This window comes from Hyposmocoma kahamanoa, unplaced genomic scaffold (assembly GCF_003589595.1).
Source record: "Hyposmocoma kahamanoa isolate Upper Pololo Valley unplaced genomic scaffold, ASM358959v1 63, whole genome shotgun sequence".
Taxonomy (NCBI): domain Eukaryota; kingdom Metazoa; phylum Arthropoda; class Insecta; order Lepidoptera; family Cosmopterigidae; genus Hyposmocoma; species Hyposmocoma kahamanoa.
Genome location: NW_020653851.1, coordinates 23,508,620 through 23,526,655, shown reverse-complemented (window position 1 = coordinate 23,526,655; position 18,036 = coordinate 23,508,620). Strand labels below are relative to the sequence as shown.

The 18,036-nt window shown below is 38.5% G+C and overlaps 1 protein-coding gene across 4 annotated transcripts in view; it reads left to right on the top strand.

Annotated features, from left to right (window-relative positions):
- Nucleotides 1-15,065: 15,065 nt before the first annotated feature.
- LOC113230550 overlaps nucleotides 15,066-18,036 on the top strand; it is a 252,997-nt gene continuing 250,026 nt past the window's right edge. For all 4 annotated transcript variants that reach the window (XM_026464544.1, XM_026464543.1, XM_026464542.1 and 1 more), the window contains exon 1: nucleotides 15,066-15,265. The gene's annotated coding sequence lies outside the window, so the exon portion shown is untranslated. The remainder of the gene's footprint in view (nucleotides 15,266-18,036) is intronic.

The following is an 18,036-nucleotide window of genomic DNA, read 5'->3' as shown; positions in this document are numbered from 1 at the left end:
GTTCACTTTGTACAAAAAAAAATCAACTAAACTTTGCGAAATATAAACAAAGCTATATAAACGGTCTGTAATGTCGTTTTCCTAAAAAAAAACTTCTTGCTGCGTGAAAGGGTCATTTCCCACGCTTCTAGAGCTGAACTTGCCACGCTACCAGCAGCTGCATGGATATTTAGTGTAACCGATATAGCCTCTTGTGTCCACTTCCTAACACGAAGCCACCATTTTAAATGTGTTTGCGTTTCGCCTTCCGTGTGAGCTAATTAAATTCGCCCCGTAATGGCGATCGGCGGCAATAAATCTATCGTTTTGTTGCGATATTTGTTCTGCTCTTCAACACGCCTCTGTGGGAATCGTGGCGAAGCAATGAAATAAAACATCCGTTTTAATTTCCAGCCCGCGATGTATAGGCAGAGCGTAATGGGTTTTTGTTGCTTCCTGATTGTTTTGTTACCAGTGCTTAGAATATTGAGGAATATTTCGTTTGATATTGGTGGACACTTCGACCCACACTTCTGACGGTATGAAGTAAAATAATATTGTAGCAGTAGAGCTCCTTGTGAAAGAAATCGTCCAGGGAAGTTCTGCCACCTTATCTATTTCTGCAGTAATGTGTTACTGCGTTCCGGTTTTGAAGAGTGCTAATGGAATTATAGGCACACGGGACTTTTTTATTATTATATCAAGTGACGGGACGAAAGAATCGTGCGCCTGATAGTTAGCGATACGCCTGTCCATAACAGTTGCAGTGCCACTCAGAGCTTTAAATCGCAAAGATCTGAGGGGCAATGTCACTGCTCTCTTGAGACATAAATTGACAAACAGCAGTAGACACTTTGTCCAGTTTGGCACTGCAACTGCTATGAACAGGAGTGTCGCTTACCACCAGGCGCAGGATTTGATCGTCCCGTCCCTTAGTATTATAAACAAACCTGCAGTGTCCTTCAGAAAAAAGCCCTGTATGCTACTATATGCTTCGACCAGAAAGGGGAATTATTCTACTGAATTGTGAGATTGATGAGTGGTAGTCACACTATTCTTTTGAAAATGCGATTCAGGAATGCACAGAAATCGCTCTACGTCATCTAGCGGTGTGCAATGGAACTTATATAATATTTATGTTGTGAGTTGCACAGACGCCATTTTTTATTTCACTATTGTTTTGTAGATGATTCAATTTACACAACTTTTATAATTCGCACCTCTAGAACGACAATGACATTAGTGCAAAAATGTCATTTTTGCATATTTTTATTTTTTTACTTTTTTACTGATATTTTTTTTCGATTGGTATTAATTCTAGTGTTTTTTGCAAAAAATCACTAATAAAGATATTATAGGCTTTATTTGTGAAAAATTTGCATTATTCTAAATTAATATTTTGCTTAGGAAATGAAACTATTTTTCCGGATTTAATTAAATTAATATTTTGCTTGCTATTTACTTGTTTTTTCGGCAGCCTACATACAGTTCCGTCGTTGTTCTTATTAAAATGTTTATCAACTTTAAGAATGCCAGAAGAACACTGACGTAAAGTCAGAACATTAGCCTTAAAAGAAAAATTAATTCTTAGATCGGTGCTTAATTTTTACTTCAATCAATTCAGCAATATTCTTTGGAACACATTTCAGTTTCTAATATCAGCAGTAAGCGTAAAGTACACATTTATTAAGAGTTATGTTAATTTAACGGTAGTAAGTACTTTAACCTAACATTGATAATAATATAAATAAAAGTTATAATGCAATTTTAACTGTCTCTGTGGCCGAACGGTAACCGTGCCTGCATGGGACTGCTACGCAGAGGTCCCAGGTTCGATCCCCGGGCCGGGAGACATTTGTGTGGCCTACATTTATTTCTCTCGTGAGTTTGGGTGTAATTTGTGGTCGTCTATGTGTGTGTCCATGGTACCCGCGACACAGGGTTTCCCTCGTGCGGGGCTATGTTGAGTAGCTTATAAGAAATAGTCATATTAATTTACTTTTTGTAACGTTAACGTTTGTACGAATTATTATAGGATATAACAAAATATAGTTTATCATATGATGACAAAACACAATTAGGTTAGGTCAATGTTGTTATCTGAAATCTCTGGAGCTAACCGTTCCCTGAGCGGGCAGCTGGTCTCAACTAGCCAATAAGTAGTTTTTGAAATAGTCCCTCTAATTACTTAAAAGTCGATGTCGCACAAGAAATTTTAATACTTTTTAAGTCGTATCCTATTATTAGGTTACTTTTTTGAAATTTTTGCACTTACGTTATTGTGTTCTATAGGTGCGAATTGTTCGATATTATTAAGTCAAGTAGATTTTGCAAAACTATTCAGTGTATGGATCTTCATGTTATGATTAAATTCATGTTGTAACAATGTAACGCGAATACAAAGCCGTTATCAAAGGGACAAGAGAACCATTAAATAGGTGTTAAGTACGAGCCTGCGATGAGCGATGCTATCGCAAAATATTCCGCGCCCGCTCCCAATTAGCCGTAGGAGCCTGGATATGTGCACAGCCTACAATATTACGAGTTTTTTTAATGAATTATAACTTTTTTAATGACTTTCTGAAATTTCATTTTACAAAAAATGGTAGTTGGTGCTTATTGTAAGTATAGCTATGTCTCGTGGCTATATGGCGGATCAGCGAGTGCCGAAGCGCATCTTTTACTCTGAACTTGAGGAGGGCAAGCGTAAGCGTGGCGGACAACTCCTTAGGTTTTTTTTTAAATAAAAATGTAAGTAAGTGCGCATTTGATCTCCATCTCACTTGATGGAAAGTGACGATGAGGTCGACGATAGAGCATGCACACCTTAATAATGCCTATCGAAACATCTTCATATCTTTCCTTTTAGATTATATGCTTACCTTTTTGAAAACTAAATAAATAAATTGTAACGGGGAGGGAGCCTGGAGATTTGTAACACAGGTCTAGTTACCTAGTACGAACTCCAGACTCTCGCTTAAGGTAGCTAACTTTAGACATTATTAAGTCTTGTTTAACATATAATTATAATGTACAATCTTCCTTATGTGAGAGTGAATAAATAAATATCTTATCTTATCTTATATCTTATCTTATCTATGCACTTTCGCATAGAAAAGATTCAAGTTATAACGTTCAGGGAACAAGTCTGCAGGCAGGGTATTCTAATCCATAGCCTTTCGCCCATAAATGTGGAAGCGTAATGCTTCGAGCGGATTTTTGGAATATCTATAATTGAGTGGATATTCCCTGTTCTATGAGTTCCCGAGTAACGGAATTCACTCCGGGACTCTACCCACAACATCGGGTTCAGAATCAATTTAGAAAAAGTCGTTTCCCAACATGGCGCTACTGGGAATCAAATGCGGGACCTCACCTAGCGTCCAAAGAGCAAACCGTTGGGCCACCGAGTCAACCTTAATTACAAAAGGCGGATGGTCTTCTTGTTATCACAAATTGTGCGCCTGGTGGTAAACGACACGCTTATCCATAACAGTTGCAGTGCCTATTCAAAGCTTTAAGTCGCAAAGATCTGAGAGGCGTAGCCACTGCCCAGAGACTTCACGCCACAAGACGTCTTTCTAATCATCTTCACAAGCAACTTATCTGGCAAGCGAGGCGATTATGGCAAATCCATCTTTGGAGGAGGTACCAGAGACGATCATAGACTCACGTGGTTGTCTTACAAAGATGTCTTACTGATTTGGTGCAGTAACACGTCTCCAACAAGTCCTAAATGAACAATGAGTAACGGCCAGGCGGATGGCTCGATAATCGCCGTCGGGTACAGCATAACTCGAGGCCGCGCCTGCCACTGTTAGACCATACAAACCGGGAGCTGGTTTAGGACAGTGGCTTTGACGCCCTTTCTCCTCAAAGTTTATAGAAAGGTATTTAAAAAGTTTGCTTGCATCACACAAACAACAATATAAAATTAAAATATAATAAAAACAAAACATTAACCCAGTGATCAACATCAAATGACACACCGTAACAGTCACAGTGTCACTAAGAGCTTTAAATCGCAAAGATCTGTCACCTTGAGACATAAGCTGACAAGTCCCATGTGCCTGTAATTTCACCAGCACCTTTACCCTTCTAAACCGGAACACAGTAATGATCACATTACTGCTTGGTGGCATAAATAGGTAATGTACTCTTTCACAAGGAGCTCTACTGCTGCGTGTGTGTACTGCAGCAAGGAAATAAGGTGATGCCTCTGTACGAAATGTGCCCAACTCGATTTTCATGTGTTTCTAAATTATAATCTAATGACATCGTTGTGATATATTAAACTGCACATTTGTAACTCTTTAAAAAAGAACGCGGAAGAATAATTTTATTATTATTGACTAGCAGTTAACAACAGCACAATATTTTTTCAAAATAGTAATCTAAGATTCTGACGTTATAAAAGCCGTTATATGATTGTAATTGTTACTGACTAATAAATATTCTATCGTAGATAAGATTAACTGAGATACTTATCAAATAAGTCTAAGGTTGAACATCGATCTGTTTAAATTTACAATCTTGATGTCCCAATTTTAATAATAAGCAAGAGGAACGAGACTCAGCGAAATGTTCTCAATTAGCTATCTATCAAAAGTACTTTTCATTGTTCGCTATCACGAGTAATTTCCTGTGTTTTTTTCTGTTTCAAATAGCTCGCAATCGATGACCAATCTTCCGTTTTCTCTTAATTTATGTAAATTATTTTTGCTAATGAAGAAGTAATAAAATAAAAATCATGGTGAAACCTATGTATCGAAGAAGGTAAATAACTCTTGAATAAAGGTTGTGAAACGGGTAAGTTCCTTGTCCCTTTTTTGTGATGTCAAGCGAGATAAACACGCCTACCCATTACAGCGCAATTCAGAGCTTTAAGTCGCAAACATCTGAGGGACATTACCAGTGAGCCTGTCACCATTAGGCATAAGTTGACAAGTCCCATTAAATTTGGGCCAGCATGGTGGACTAATGCCTAACAGAACCCTCCGTTTAGAGGAACTCCGTGCCCTGCAGCCCAACGTTGTTTTTCAGATACGATAAAAAATATTATACATTTTTAATTGGTCTTTGATCAGTACAAGCGACCAGAATAAAAGTAACTATGTGTAGACTTATTGTCGGTTTTCTTCTTCATTTTTCTTTATAAATAAGGATTTGTTCACGTTAATTTTAACAATTTTCATGTGTAGTTTGTTTATCAATCGATAGCAAATATATTAGAAAGGAAATGAGTATAAAATGCCGTGACCTAAACACGCATTCCTCATTCCCCGTGCAGGCATTCCTACGGGAGTCCCGCGCATGCCGGCGCCCGCGCCTGCGCCGTTTAACTATTTAATTCGGCGTTTACGCGCTGATAATCTCGCCTTTGTTCGCTTCTCGTCATAAACATAATTGTGCCAGGACGTATGAAAGAAACAGAGAAATTGCTGGAATATTCTAGTCCTCCTACAGCAACGAAATCAGGGACAGGGACGTCTTAATTTATATTTAAGAGGAGCCAACACGCAGAGGCTACATAACCCGGTATTTTCAGCACGCACTTTCCATCTTATGTTTCCAAAGAAATGTACCATAATCTTAAATTTTTATTGAAAAACAATCAGACACAAAGATCCGACAACAAGAACTTAGAAAAAATCGTGTTCTCATATATTTGTAGTTAGGATATTAATGTCAGCACTAAAATGGCACATAGGCACAGCACGACTGCCAGTGTGTTAGGTTAGGTTAGGTTTTTAACAGATTTGCAATTTTTTATTGGTTGTGAAATATAATCCCAACATTTCATGGCAGCGAGACGGAAGCTATCGCGAAAGCAACCGCGCGGTGTGAAGGACACATAAGTAGAATGGCTAGACGAGTACTCCGTTGGGAAAACGCATTGACTTACAATTATATGGACGTCGGGTCCGCGCTAAAAAGTGTCCGAACTTATAGGGCGTTAAAATCGTATACAGAACGTCATTCACGCTTTAGTCTTCGTTTGTTCGACTGACAGCGAAGCAAGCAAAATTAGACAGTAGGTACTGCGATGACATTACAGTTTAAATTCAACGTTTTAGCTTTTTCATATTCCTTTACATGTCACTACGTTTAAATAGGTTGACTTGGGACATTTTTTTCGTGGTTCTTGTATTAGACCCGTCGTCCATATAATTGTAAGTCAATGGGAAAACGTAAGCTTTTCGAAAAGGTATGAAGACTCTCGATTTATAATCAAGCAAGATGCATCTTACGTCGCGCTTTCATATTCAAGATATTGAATCTGTTTAAAAACGGGATCGACAGGCAACAGGGAAACAGAAACGTCACAGGCATTTTTGGATACGCTGCACTACTTTCCTAGTTCGGGCTAAACATTCACGTATCACTACGTAGGCGTAATTTAATTTAGAAAGAATAAGTGTGTCGGACAACCTAAATCGCATGTCCACATTGAGAAATTCACGGATATATATATATATAAGTAGACCCAAATTACGGGTCTCAGATTGTCCCCTAACAGCAACTTGTGGATTGTGATCTCGAATACTGCTTATTTGGTTTTTGGTTTTGGTTTTATATGTCATTCATACCTCTGCCCAATAAGCATGAATTGTAAATCAAATCAAATCAAATCAAATCATTTATTTCTTTGTGATACACAAGTTGTTACAAGAATGAATTTTGAATCACTGTGATCCGCCTTATGGCATACAAAGTTTTCTTAGTTTTAGTAATTCTCATGCAATAATTTGTAATAATATTATAATCATGCAGTCCAATTAATGCAACCTATTACTAATGAAACATAATAACAATAGTAAAATAATCAATAACAAATTTCATAATTTGAAATGTAAATTTTATAAGAAATCTTCAATATTATAGAATGTCCAATCATTTAGGTAATTAAATAATAATTTCTTAAATTCTGCACAATCGTTGCAATTCCTAATTTCAAGTGGAAGTTTGTTATAAACCTTCGTAGCCATTACTATTACACTCTTTTGAAGTAGAGCAGTTTTACATGATCTACTTTTCAGTTGATGAGAACGGCGGGCTCGTGTGACGAATTCAAATAAATGAAGATGACGCTTTACGAAAAGTGAAATTTCAAATATATATAAGCATGGTAAAGTCAGTATTTTCAAATTTTTAAAATGTGGTTGACAGCTATCTGTTTTTTTCAAGCCGCATACAGCCCGAATACATCTCTTTTGGGCTTTGAATATGCGTTCAATGTGTGGTGCATTTCCCCAAAAAATGATTCCATACCTAAGGTTGGATGCTACATAACCATGGTAGGCGGTCACTAGAGCGTCTAAATTTACTATTTTCGATAGCCTAAACAATTATTAAACCCTCTAACTTGCATGTAATTGTGAGTGGTAAATTTTGTCCTGCAGTAGAACATTAGAGGTTGATACGGTTTCATACAATACGGTTGTGTACTCCGTATAATAAAATGTACTTTTATTTCGTTAAGAGCTATGCTGCAAACGACTTTATAGCCTAGGAGACGGTGTCCTTTGAGCGGGCGGCGCGGCGGCGTATAGGCGCGGGCGTGAGTTTTGCGCCGGGGCGCAAGTGATGTAATCCGACGAGAACTGGTTTTGTAAATTCACCTTTTTTGGCGTTATAGCCCCACTTTGGATTAATTTATTTCATATAAGTTCTGTTGTTGTTTACAAAAATGAATGGGACTTTCATTAAAATATTTAAATCGTTCTAATTTGTATTAGTATTCCACAAAATTCGCAAATTTGAAACGTATTACAAAATTTAAACTCCTTTTGAGGTTCCTGGGCAGCGTTTGGAAAATTACGTCCGGACTTCTCATCATCTACATCACAAAGTTTGAATATACACATATTACAAGTAAATAATAGTATCACATGGACCCTGCCAGAGTATAGCAAATTGTACCTTGGTACCTACTTAAAACTAGTTAGTATTATAATAACATGTAATATTAAAAAGACAGGTTTTCAATCAGTGCGTTCTACCCATTATGACTTACGGAGCTGAGACGTGGACACTCACGATACGTCTAGTCGTCCTGTTAAAAAGTCGCTGTAAAAAAGTCTCTATTTTCAGACAAATGCTCCATAGATTGTTAGTAAACAAAACTTTAATAACTATGTTAGTATAATAATAATTAACAGCTAAAAGTACACTACCGTCGGCTCGGTCCAGCCTTCCCGCGACAATTTCCATGAGACTGTTGACGCTTCCCCGCACTCTGAGGCAACTTTGTTGCGCACCAGCGCAAAAAAAGAAAAAATATGCTATGGAACGAACATGCTCGGATCGTATTTGAAGGATTCGAAATGAAGCAATCCGACAGGGTATAGTTGGCGAAATATTTTATAGCGTCTTATCGCTTCATGTTTAGAGTACAAAAGAGTGAACCGTCTCGGTAACGCCCGTGCCATCTGTGTAGTGCAAACAACTGGTTTAAATACTTTTATGCATTGACAATTAATTCTAAACTTAAAATCTTTATGCGTAAATATCTTGTTGAATAAGTAAGAAAAGAGCCGGCAGCCGTATTTTACGTAGTACCTACTGTTAAAAAAACGACCTGTTGAATAATTGAAAACTAGAATTCAGAAAAATGATGGTACGACGGACCAAGATCGTTAAATCCTTGTACGCTATATGTAGAAGAAGTGTTAATGGTCTTATTACCCTAAGAATAAGTCGTTCCAAGAGATAACATTCTCGGCGTAGCAGGTAGAATAAGCAAACTGAAGTGTCAGTGGACTAATCATATCTGTCGAAGAACCGATAACCAAGGAAGCGATCTCTTGAGTAGAGACCACGTCTCGGGAAACGTAGTGTAGGACGCCCTCTGGCCGTCGTCGTCAGTGACGGTCTGCGAAAGGCTGAGGACCGGGCGAAATGGCGCACATTGGGAGATGCTTATGTCCAGCAGTGGTCTGCCGTAGGTTGGTGATGATTATCATTGATTACAGGTTTCTTATAACTATATGATTTGTTTTTATTTCCTCGATATTTCGGAGCGATTACACGCCCTGTTGTTGCGGGTTGACTGCCCAGCGGCAGATGACAGCTTTAAGAATAGATATATCTTTCTATCCTCCTAGCTGTCGACAGATAGATAGAAATAGAACGAGAAACGGAAACGGATCTATGTCAATTTTTCTCCGTCTGATCCTGATCTTATTTTATTCATACAATAAAATACCTCGCCTTAACAGGTAATGCTTTGATTTTTTTCAAATATGAAATAATGGACATATGAGCTTTCAATAGTAACTCGACGTTCTATACTTACCTACATGATGTTGTTAAAACATCATTAAAAATAAAGAAAATAACTTAGACCAGTTTCTGTTCATAAATTAATCCTGACATGTCGATCTGTATTTAGCTCTTGGGTATTCCTCACCTTTCCTCGTTTATACTCCCTTGACCTTTGGCATTTCTGTGACATCCTACATGGGTTGCCATTTTTATTAGTGTACAGATTAAAAACGTGGTAGATGGTAGGTTCTTGAGGGATGTTACTACAAAACTGTTTTAAATATGTGTGTACACTTTATGTTCTTGACAGTTGTCTTCACAAAGTTACAAATGTATTTAAAGGGCAATGTACGCGTTTCTATAAGAAGATTCCTGTTGATATTCGAAAATTGCCATTTACGGAGTTTAAAATTAAGATAATATACAGGTAAGGTAAAAAAGACAACAAAACCTTAAATACCTACTAGAAAATAAAAGGAGGATTACATAGGAAATGAAACTATTTTTCTGGATTTAAATCGCGTATATTTGTTTTTTCAAACAAACCGACGTTTAAAGGCATTTTAAAGGGCCCGAAACGTCGGTTTGTTTGAAAAAACAAATATACGCGATTTAAATCCGGAAAAATAGTTTCATTTCCTATGTGTAACAATCGCGAAAACCTAAGAACTCGAAAAGTAGGACTTTTAAATTACATGAATAAAATTGGGTCCCCGCGGCAAGGTGCCCAAGATGCTGGCAGCGTTCCCCCTTTGTATTGCTATGCTAATGCGTTGGGCAAGGTAGCTGCCGGCCCCTGGGTTTCCCAGACAATCTAATAATTTTTTAGATAAAAATTTGTACCGATGAAGGGCACTGGAACCCCACGGGCTAAGGATTTCGACTCCATAGGCCGTAAATGGGTAGTCAGACCCGAGATCCTGGTACTTATTACTTTTAATTCTTTCCGCCAGCTCAGCTGCGGGGCCAGCCCTCTTGCTGGTGTGCTGGAGATGGGATGAGGCAAGTGTGTCGGCACATGTGGCATCCCACACCAGTGCCCGGCCCATACTCCAAGGGATGAGAGTCATTCCATCCGGGCGTTTGCCATCTGTTCGCGACATTCCGCTTGGTTCGAGTATAGCGGGCACGTTGGTTAGTGCTAACAGTAACAGTGGCTAAGGCCCGGCGGATGATGTCATTGAGGGCTGCATGCCGGGAGATATGACCGCCGCCCAGCTGGCAGGAAAGATCGTAGTGACCCAGAGAACTTACGTCTTTGCCGCAAGGACATCGACGAGGGGAGCAAACTGGGACACCAAGGCGAAGGCCTGTAGCTATGCGAATAGTCTCGGCGCTCAGGAAGATACCGGTACTGGCAGAGGGGAAAGCGTGTAGCCAGTGGCCAGATTCCCACCTGGACGCCGCTTCCAGATGCACTCGGTCTACTGGGGTGCAATGATTCATTAAGTCATTTAAAGTCTTTTTGCGCAGAATATTATCCCAGCTCCTTTAAATTTTTGGGGTCGAATGGAGAATTTTTGTTGGGGCAAGCCTGGTTCCAGGCATTTCTGGACTCAATTAACCACGTCACCTCGCAGTTTGTTGGCGGAAGCCTTAGGATACTGCCTACGAGGTTGACCGTGCTGTAGATTGAGGACAAAAAGGCCGGAAGGGCGAAGGCTGGTATATTCCTGATGCCTTGGCCACCATGTCTGATGAGGAGGGTAGCTTAGGTCCAGGTATTATGGGTGAGATGGACGTTGAGATTGGATTGACGAAAAGCTTTTAGGTCAGAATCTATTGACAACAACAGATCACGGAATTTCCAAGCCGGACAACAGCGAAGTACTTATGTAAATTTAGGAACGAAAAGGCAATATTTTAAAATACAGATGGCGTAATGGGTGCCTGGACTCAGGAGTCTATCTGTACAGAGTTGAACTTTGATAATGAATTTTGGAAAAAGGCTGGAATTGCGTCATCGAATATATTATACCGACGAAGCTTGGATTCGTCGGTGAGTTTAAAATTATTGTGAAAGAAGGACTTTAATCTGTAGAAGTCGTGGTAATCTCATGGTTCGTATCCGGACTCGCCCCTTGAGTCCCGGAATCTATATGCGAAATTAAATTTCAATTTTAATTTCAACTATCTCTGTGGCCGACCGGTTACCATGCCATTGATTGCCATGCAGAGGTTCCGGATTCGATTTCCGGGCCGGGAGAAATATTTATATGACCAATATTTTTATTTCTCTCGTGAGTTTAGGTGTAATTTGTGGTTGTTATGTGTCCATGGTACCCGCGATACAGGGTTTCCCTGGTGCGGGGCTATGAGTGTGTGCGTTATTATTATTTGAGACTCGTGCTCAACGTGCGTTGTAACTTGCAATAATAGATTATTGGACTTTCATTTCAACGACATGTCAACAAGGTAAAGTTTAAATTAATTAAATTAACAGTACACAGTTTGATATTTCTTTTTTAAATTGTTAAGTACGACCAATCATTATCAAGATTTCATAGTGTTTCAAATTAAAAATATGTGAGTTTTGGCGACACTCACGGTACTTCCATTGTTTTTTCCTTCCGTGCCCTGCCAGATACGGCTTTATTGTACGAAGGCTTCGATACATTATTATCATTTCAAAATTAAAAGTTAGTTAGTTACCAATTTTAAAAGATTTTATTACAGGAGCTTTTGTTTTATAATCATAAATTTTACTAACAAAAATTGCATTGAAATCATTGTCATAAGTTTCGTAAACTTGCTGAGTGCCTAGAAATTACCTACGCCTTTAACTCCCACCAACTTCGATTTCTTATCTCCAGTGACGAATAAAATTGCCCTTACATAGTTGCTATGGGTAGTAACCGGCCATTTGTTAGTAGTTTTATTGTTATAGCACAAAAGTGTGGATAAGATATTGTGATAAAGTGCGATTGAAAACGTTGGTGTACCTGCAGCTGCTCAAACTGAGTTCAAATGTGTTGTTTTATTACATAAACCAAACTTGGTATGTAATTAAGACTACATAAGTAAATAACAATTTTTTTGTACTACCAAATGATGGTAGTACGCGACACGCCTGTCCATAACAGTTGCAGTGCCACTCAGAGCTTTAAATCGCAATGATCTTATACGCACTGCCACTGCGCCCGTCACCCGGAGACATAAGTTGACAAGTCCCATGTTACTTTTTAAATTTCACCAGCATCCAACCGGAACGCACTAATCCTCACATTATTTCATGTTTCGGAAGGGTAAGGGTGTTGGAGGAATTACAGGCACATGGGACTCGTCAAGCCCATAAAATCTTTGCGATTTAAAAGCCCTGAGTGGCCCTGCAACTGTTATGGATAGGCGTAGGACTTCTCCGTCCAGTCAAAGTGACTGGATTATAAAAAAAGGCTTTGACAAACAAGCAAAGAAGATCATGCCGTAGATCCTAAACTGTAAATAAACGTGAAGCAGGATCTGCCGTTTCTCTACTCAACATTCAAGGTCACACGTGAGATGACTGAGATGATTTTACTGCGTCAATATAACCACTACGGAAGTAATTGCTTTTGTTAGAGCATTTAAATTGTATAGATTTTGTGGGAATTTCTGACGAAAACTGGCATTCTTGGTGTTGTTTCGTGGTAATTTTATTTAAATTATTAAAAAGTAGGTTTATCTCAATATGTAGTTGTACAAGGAAGTAGGTAACTTAAACTAAGATCATTACAAACAAGGGCTTTCATCCTTGGTATCTTTATTATACTCAAAAGACTAAAAAAATCTGAAAATGTTGTTGGTCTTTGTTATTATTGTTATAATGTGGATTATATGACATAAGTATGTCTCATATAATATTATATAATACTTTAATATAATACTATACTATACGATTTAATTCCGCCTTCCACTTTCCATCACCGGGAGACTTGGCGTAGGCTTGGGTTCCACCCCTATGTTGTGGATATTCCAAAGATTCGCACGAAGCGTTATGCTTCCGCATTTATATGGCGAACGGCTATAGAGTGGAATTCCCTGCCTGCAGACTTGTTCCCTGAACGTTATAACTTGGACCTTTTCAAGGCGAGAGTGAATAGGCATTATTTAGGTGTGTATGCTTCATCGTCGACCTCATCGTCACTTTCCATCAGGTGAGATGGAGGTCAAATGCGCACTTATAATTAAAAAAAACTATGTATGTATGTAAGTCGTGGACTTTGCCATTCAGAGCTTTATAACGTAACCTGTGTTTTAAAATTGTGTGTTTAAAACTACGCCTGTAACCCTGTGACATAAGTTAACAAGTCCCATTTGCCTGTAATTTCACCAGCACACTTCCTGTTCTGTGTGCCTGGTAAGCATCATGTCTGTCTATAACAGTTCCAGGGCCACTCAGAGCCTTAAACCTGTCACTCTGTGACGTAAGTTGAAATAAGTCACTTCTTCTTGGGTTTTCTCTCTATTGGACAACATCAAGACAATCCCGACTTTAGAAGCTGCCGCTCTAAAGAGCGGGGTGGTACTAATAAGTGGTGACAAGTCTCATATGTCCGTAATTCATCATCCTTCCAAACTGGAAAGCAATAATGCTCGCATTACTGCTTCGCGGCAGAAATAGGTAAAACGGCCCATTCACTACCTGGATGGCAGTCCGCCGCGCAGGCAGGAGACTGCTCACACACTATCCTGCACATGGTTCACGTATAGAGTCTCGCAGGACGCATTACAGGATTGCAGCATGGCCTGCACGCAGCGACTACATTCATAATCCACTTCATACAGTACTTCCTTGGACGAACGTTTTCACAAGGACCTCTACCGCTGCTAGCTCGTCTGCTGATTCCTACAACCTTCACCAGATCATTGGTCAACTTTCACACCATACTCTATAATAATACTTAATCCTATATAACCCTAAAGTAATAAAACCTTTATAGCCATCTATACAAGTTTCAGTACTAAACACGGCCTATAAATCATAACAGGTAAATTTATACGACAACACAGAAGTTTTCTCTCCTTCAAGAAAGTTCAGACCCTCATAGCCATATACGGTACCGCAAGATAAACGTATAGGACTGTCCAGACCATAACCTACGTCGTGGCTGTGGCTGTGGCCGGCCACTTTCCCCCGATCGCCAGATAACATCGCCCATCTTCATTGATAACCTGTGAGAGACACAGATTATTGACGCAGACGTTGAGATAGGCATAAACTGTTATATAGTAGATTATGTATTCTCCTTTTGGTCAGGTGTGAACACGTAGTATTGTCTTGAGAAAATTATTAGTTTTTCTTTGTACGAAAGTTTCAACAATGAGTCTGTTTTGACAATTTGAACGATATTAATTTTACCATTAAAATGTAAGAGAAAATATGTATCAAGGAAAATATTATAAATAAATAAATAATAAATAACGCACACACTCAACATAGCCCCGCCCTAGGGAAACCCTGTGTCGCGGGTGCCATGGACACACACATAGACAACCACAAATTACACCCAAACTCACGAGAGATATAATTGTAAGCCATACAACTATTTCTCTCGGCCCGGGAATCGAACCTGGGACCTCTGCGTGGCAGTCCGGCATGGTAACCGTTCGGCCACGGAGACAGTTAATAAAGCTAATGTCTTCAAATAAATTATGAAACAAGATAATGCTCCTGTCATCGAAACAATGCATGTATCACCAAGTAATAGGCGCTAATACCTGCCTACAAACATCGTATCTAGACATGCCTATTCGTTGTCTCTGCAAAGCGCGACCGCTTTCCACGGTGCGCTTGCGCCGCTCAACATAACGGGGCGACGGATCGACACGCGCGCACGCTCCCGCGCCGCCTCCGCGTTCCTTCACACGCGAGTGCACTGCAGTGACCAAAAATACTTTTAAAAAGTTACTCCATTCTGTTCTAAACTAAAGAATAAAAGTTTTCTGTGACTGTGAACGGTGGCTAGTGGATGTTCGATTTGATCTAGTGTTGTTTTAAATACAGTTTGATCGAGTTTAGTGTTGAAATCGAGCAAAGCAGGTGAGTGCAGTTATGTTTGCGGTTTCAGACGTAGTTCTTGGCGATTTGTGTTCTATTCGGTTTCTATGATTCTTTGGTTCGTTTTCTGTTAAAACATAAAAGGCTCTTCCAACTATTTTTTTTTAGTTATTATGCATAACAAAAGTAACTAACAATTCGTCTGAAAGTTACAAAAAACTTTTTTAATTTTATAACATCGTACGATGAAATCAATTCCTTCATTAAACAAAAAAAAAATCGCTATTTTTGACATTTAAACTTATCTTCAGACTCTATCTACTATCGCTATTTCCCGAAAGTTGTCTTTTTAATTTAGTGACGATATTGAATTCATTGACATTTGATTTGTTTATCTTAGAATCCGTAGTAGCAAGTGAATTAAATAAACAAACTATAAGTTTTTAAATATTATGTTAGTTACTATGTATTGTGGTAACCTTCCAAGTTAAACTGTCTTCTGAACAAAGGTTATATGATAAATTTCCCGCGCTTTTCATTACTCTAATGTACCTACTTCTACTCGATATCTTCCCTTACTCAAAAACGTTATTCGCTTTTGTACATGTAGCGCAAATTTAACAAAATTGTACATAAGTCTAAATGACAAATAGACCAACTGATAACAGTTATTAATTAAAAAATCTGTTATTTATTCTATAACCTCACAAATTGTGTGTTCAATTAAAACTACCAATTAAATTGCCCCCATTGCCAAATTAGCAGTTCTAAACATTGGCCCGCGCCGGCGTCAGTCGCCACATAGTGTGTGGACAGGTGCGCCTGCGCACAGCAAACAATCTCTTACGATCTAACTCACCAATTGAATTCCCTTCGAAACTGTTTGTCGTAAAACTAAAGTTAGTTTATAGTTATAGAACTATTTAGTTAGAAATCGTTTCCTATGTTGTTAATAGATTTAACTAGCTATAAACCGAATGTTAAGTACTTGTTAAAGGCTAGAGTTACTTCTTTTTAATTAACTTTACGCTTGCGTGAAAGAGTTCACATAATTGGAGGTTCAAATTCTTCAATTGCTCGGTTTAAATTGATCTTTAAACTAGTATGCAATCGTCTTTCAAATTTCAATCTTCATCTCTAGATCGACTTTGAGATCGCTCGTAAACTCGATAAAGGTATTACTATAATTTGCAGTTAGATTAGTCTCACTTCTTGAGATTGTACTCAATCCAAGAGCTACGTTCCACTGTACAGTGGGTCGAAGGATATACGTCACAACAATTGCGTCATAATGTAAACTGTATATTTACAATAGTAAATAATAAATTTAGTAGCAGTAGGGCTCCTTGTGAAAGAGTTTTTCCAGGGAAGTAGGTACATCCACCTTACCTTATTCTACCGCTAAGAAGTGCCCTAAGTGGCACTGCTTAGCATCAGGCGCACGACTCGTTCGTCCCATCATTTAGTATTATAAAAAGCAACTAGTTACTACGTCATCTTTGACACTATAATACTCTCGCACTAGTCCCGGGAATTTTCGGTTCCGGAAGTACCGGGAAATCTCGGCACTGGCGAGGTGCAATCAGTCCCGGTACCGTGATTATAGATTCCCCGTGTGCCCGGTTACAGCAAGGAAACTACCTACCCACTGAGCTATGAATAACATCACCCGTTGGCAACTTCGCACTGGCGCACGTTACTGCCATTATAATGCTACTTAAACTTATTATTTAACTACAATGTGATTTTACTATATTATGTTATGTTGAATTTCACAGTAATTATCTCTCAAAAAGATATTTGGAAAAATAACCTTTAATTTGAGAATGAAGTTTTTTGGTTAACTAAATTTTTGGACCTGTTCTGTTTTTATTTATTTTAATGTGTCTTTATTTTTCTTTCACAAAATTCTGGGAAAAATAACAGAAAATAACCAAAAAATAAAGTTGGCGTTCATTGGAGATATGGTTTATGGTATTACGTTAATTCTTGAAAAGGTATGGATTACCTTGAAAAAGCATACTTACTGGTTAAAGTTTAAACTTTTCAATAAGTACCGGCAATACCGGGAGTACCGGTACTGAGTTGAACACAGCACTGGGAATTTTAGGAACCGGACCCGTTTTGACCCGATTCTGTGTAATGCCTACATGAAGATGATGATGAGGAGGTTCACGGGTGCTGTAACAGGTTTCAGTTATAAAAATAATATTTGCCTTTCTTTTATTGTACATACAGCTGCGCAACATCGAAACTAAACAATTGTAAGTAAAGTAATTGCGACATCGATTAAATACTCATAAGATATAGTTACCTCACGTTACATTAATTACCAATATGAGAATTTTAATTGGCTTTGTGACAAAAGATACATTTTTTGCCTTGTGAAAATGTTATTGACAAGGTATTATTTGTTTCTGTTGTTGTTGTTTTCAATTTATTACCTATTAGTTATTAAATTGGATAGAAATAAAATGTAAACATACTCTGATCGACACAGTGACCATGGCCGATGTACTCTAAACCCAGTGGTATGAGTAAGTTGATGCCACACAGTTGATGGCCATCAGAGCTGTTTGAACGCAGTAAAGTGCATACAAAAAAAAAGAATATATTAAATACATACTATATCCAATTAACAAATGCTTCGACCATCAGCAGTGTCCTCAGAGCTGCAAAACGTGGCTCATGTAATAATGTCCCATGTGCCCGTAATTTCACCAGCACCCATGTAATGCACAGTAATGCTGACGTTACTGCTTGGCAGTAGAAATAGGTAAGATGGCAGTACTACCCTGGACGAACTCTTTCAC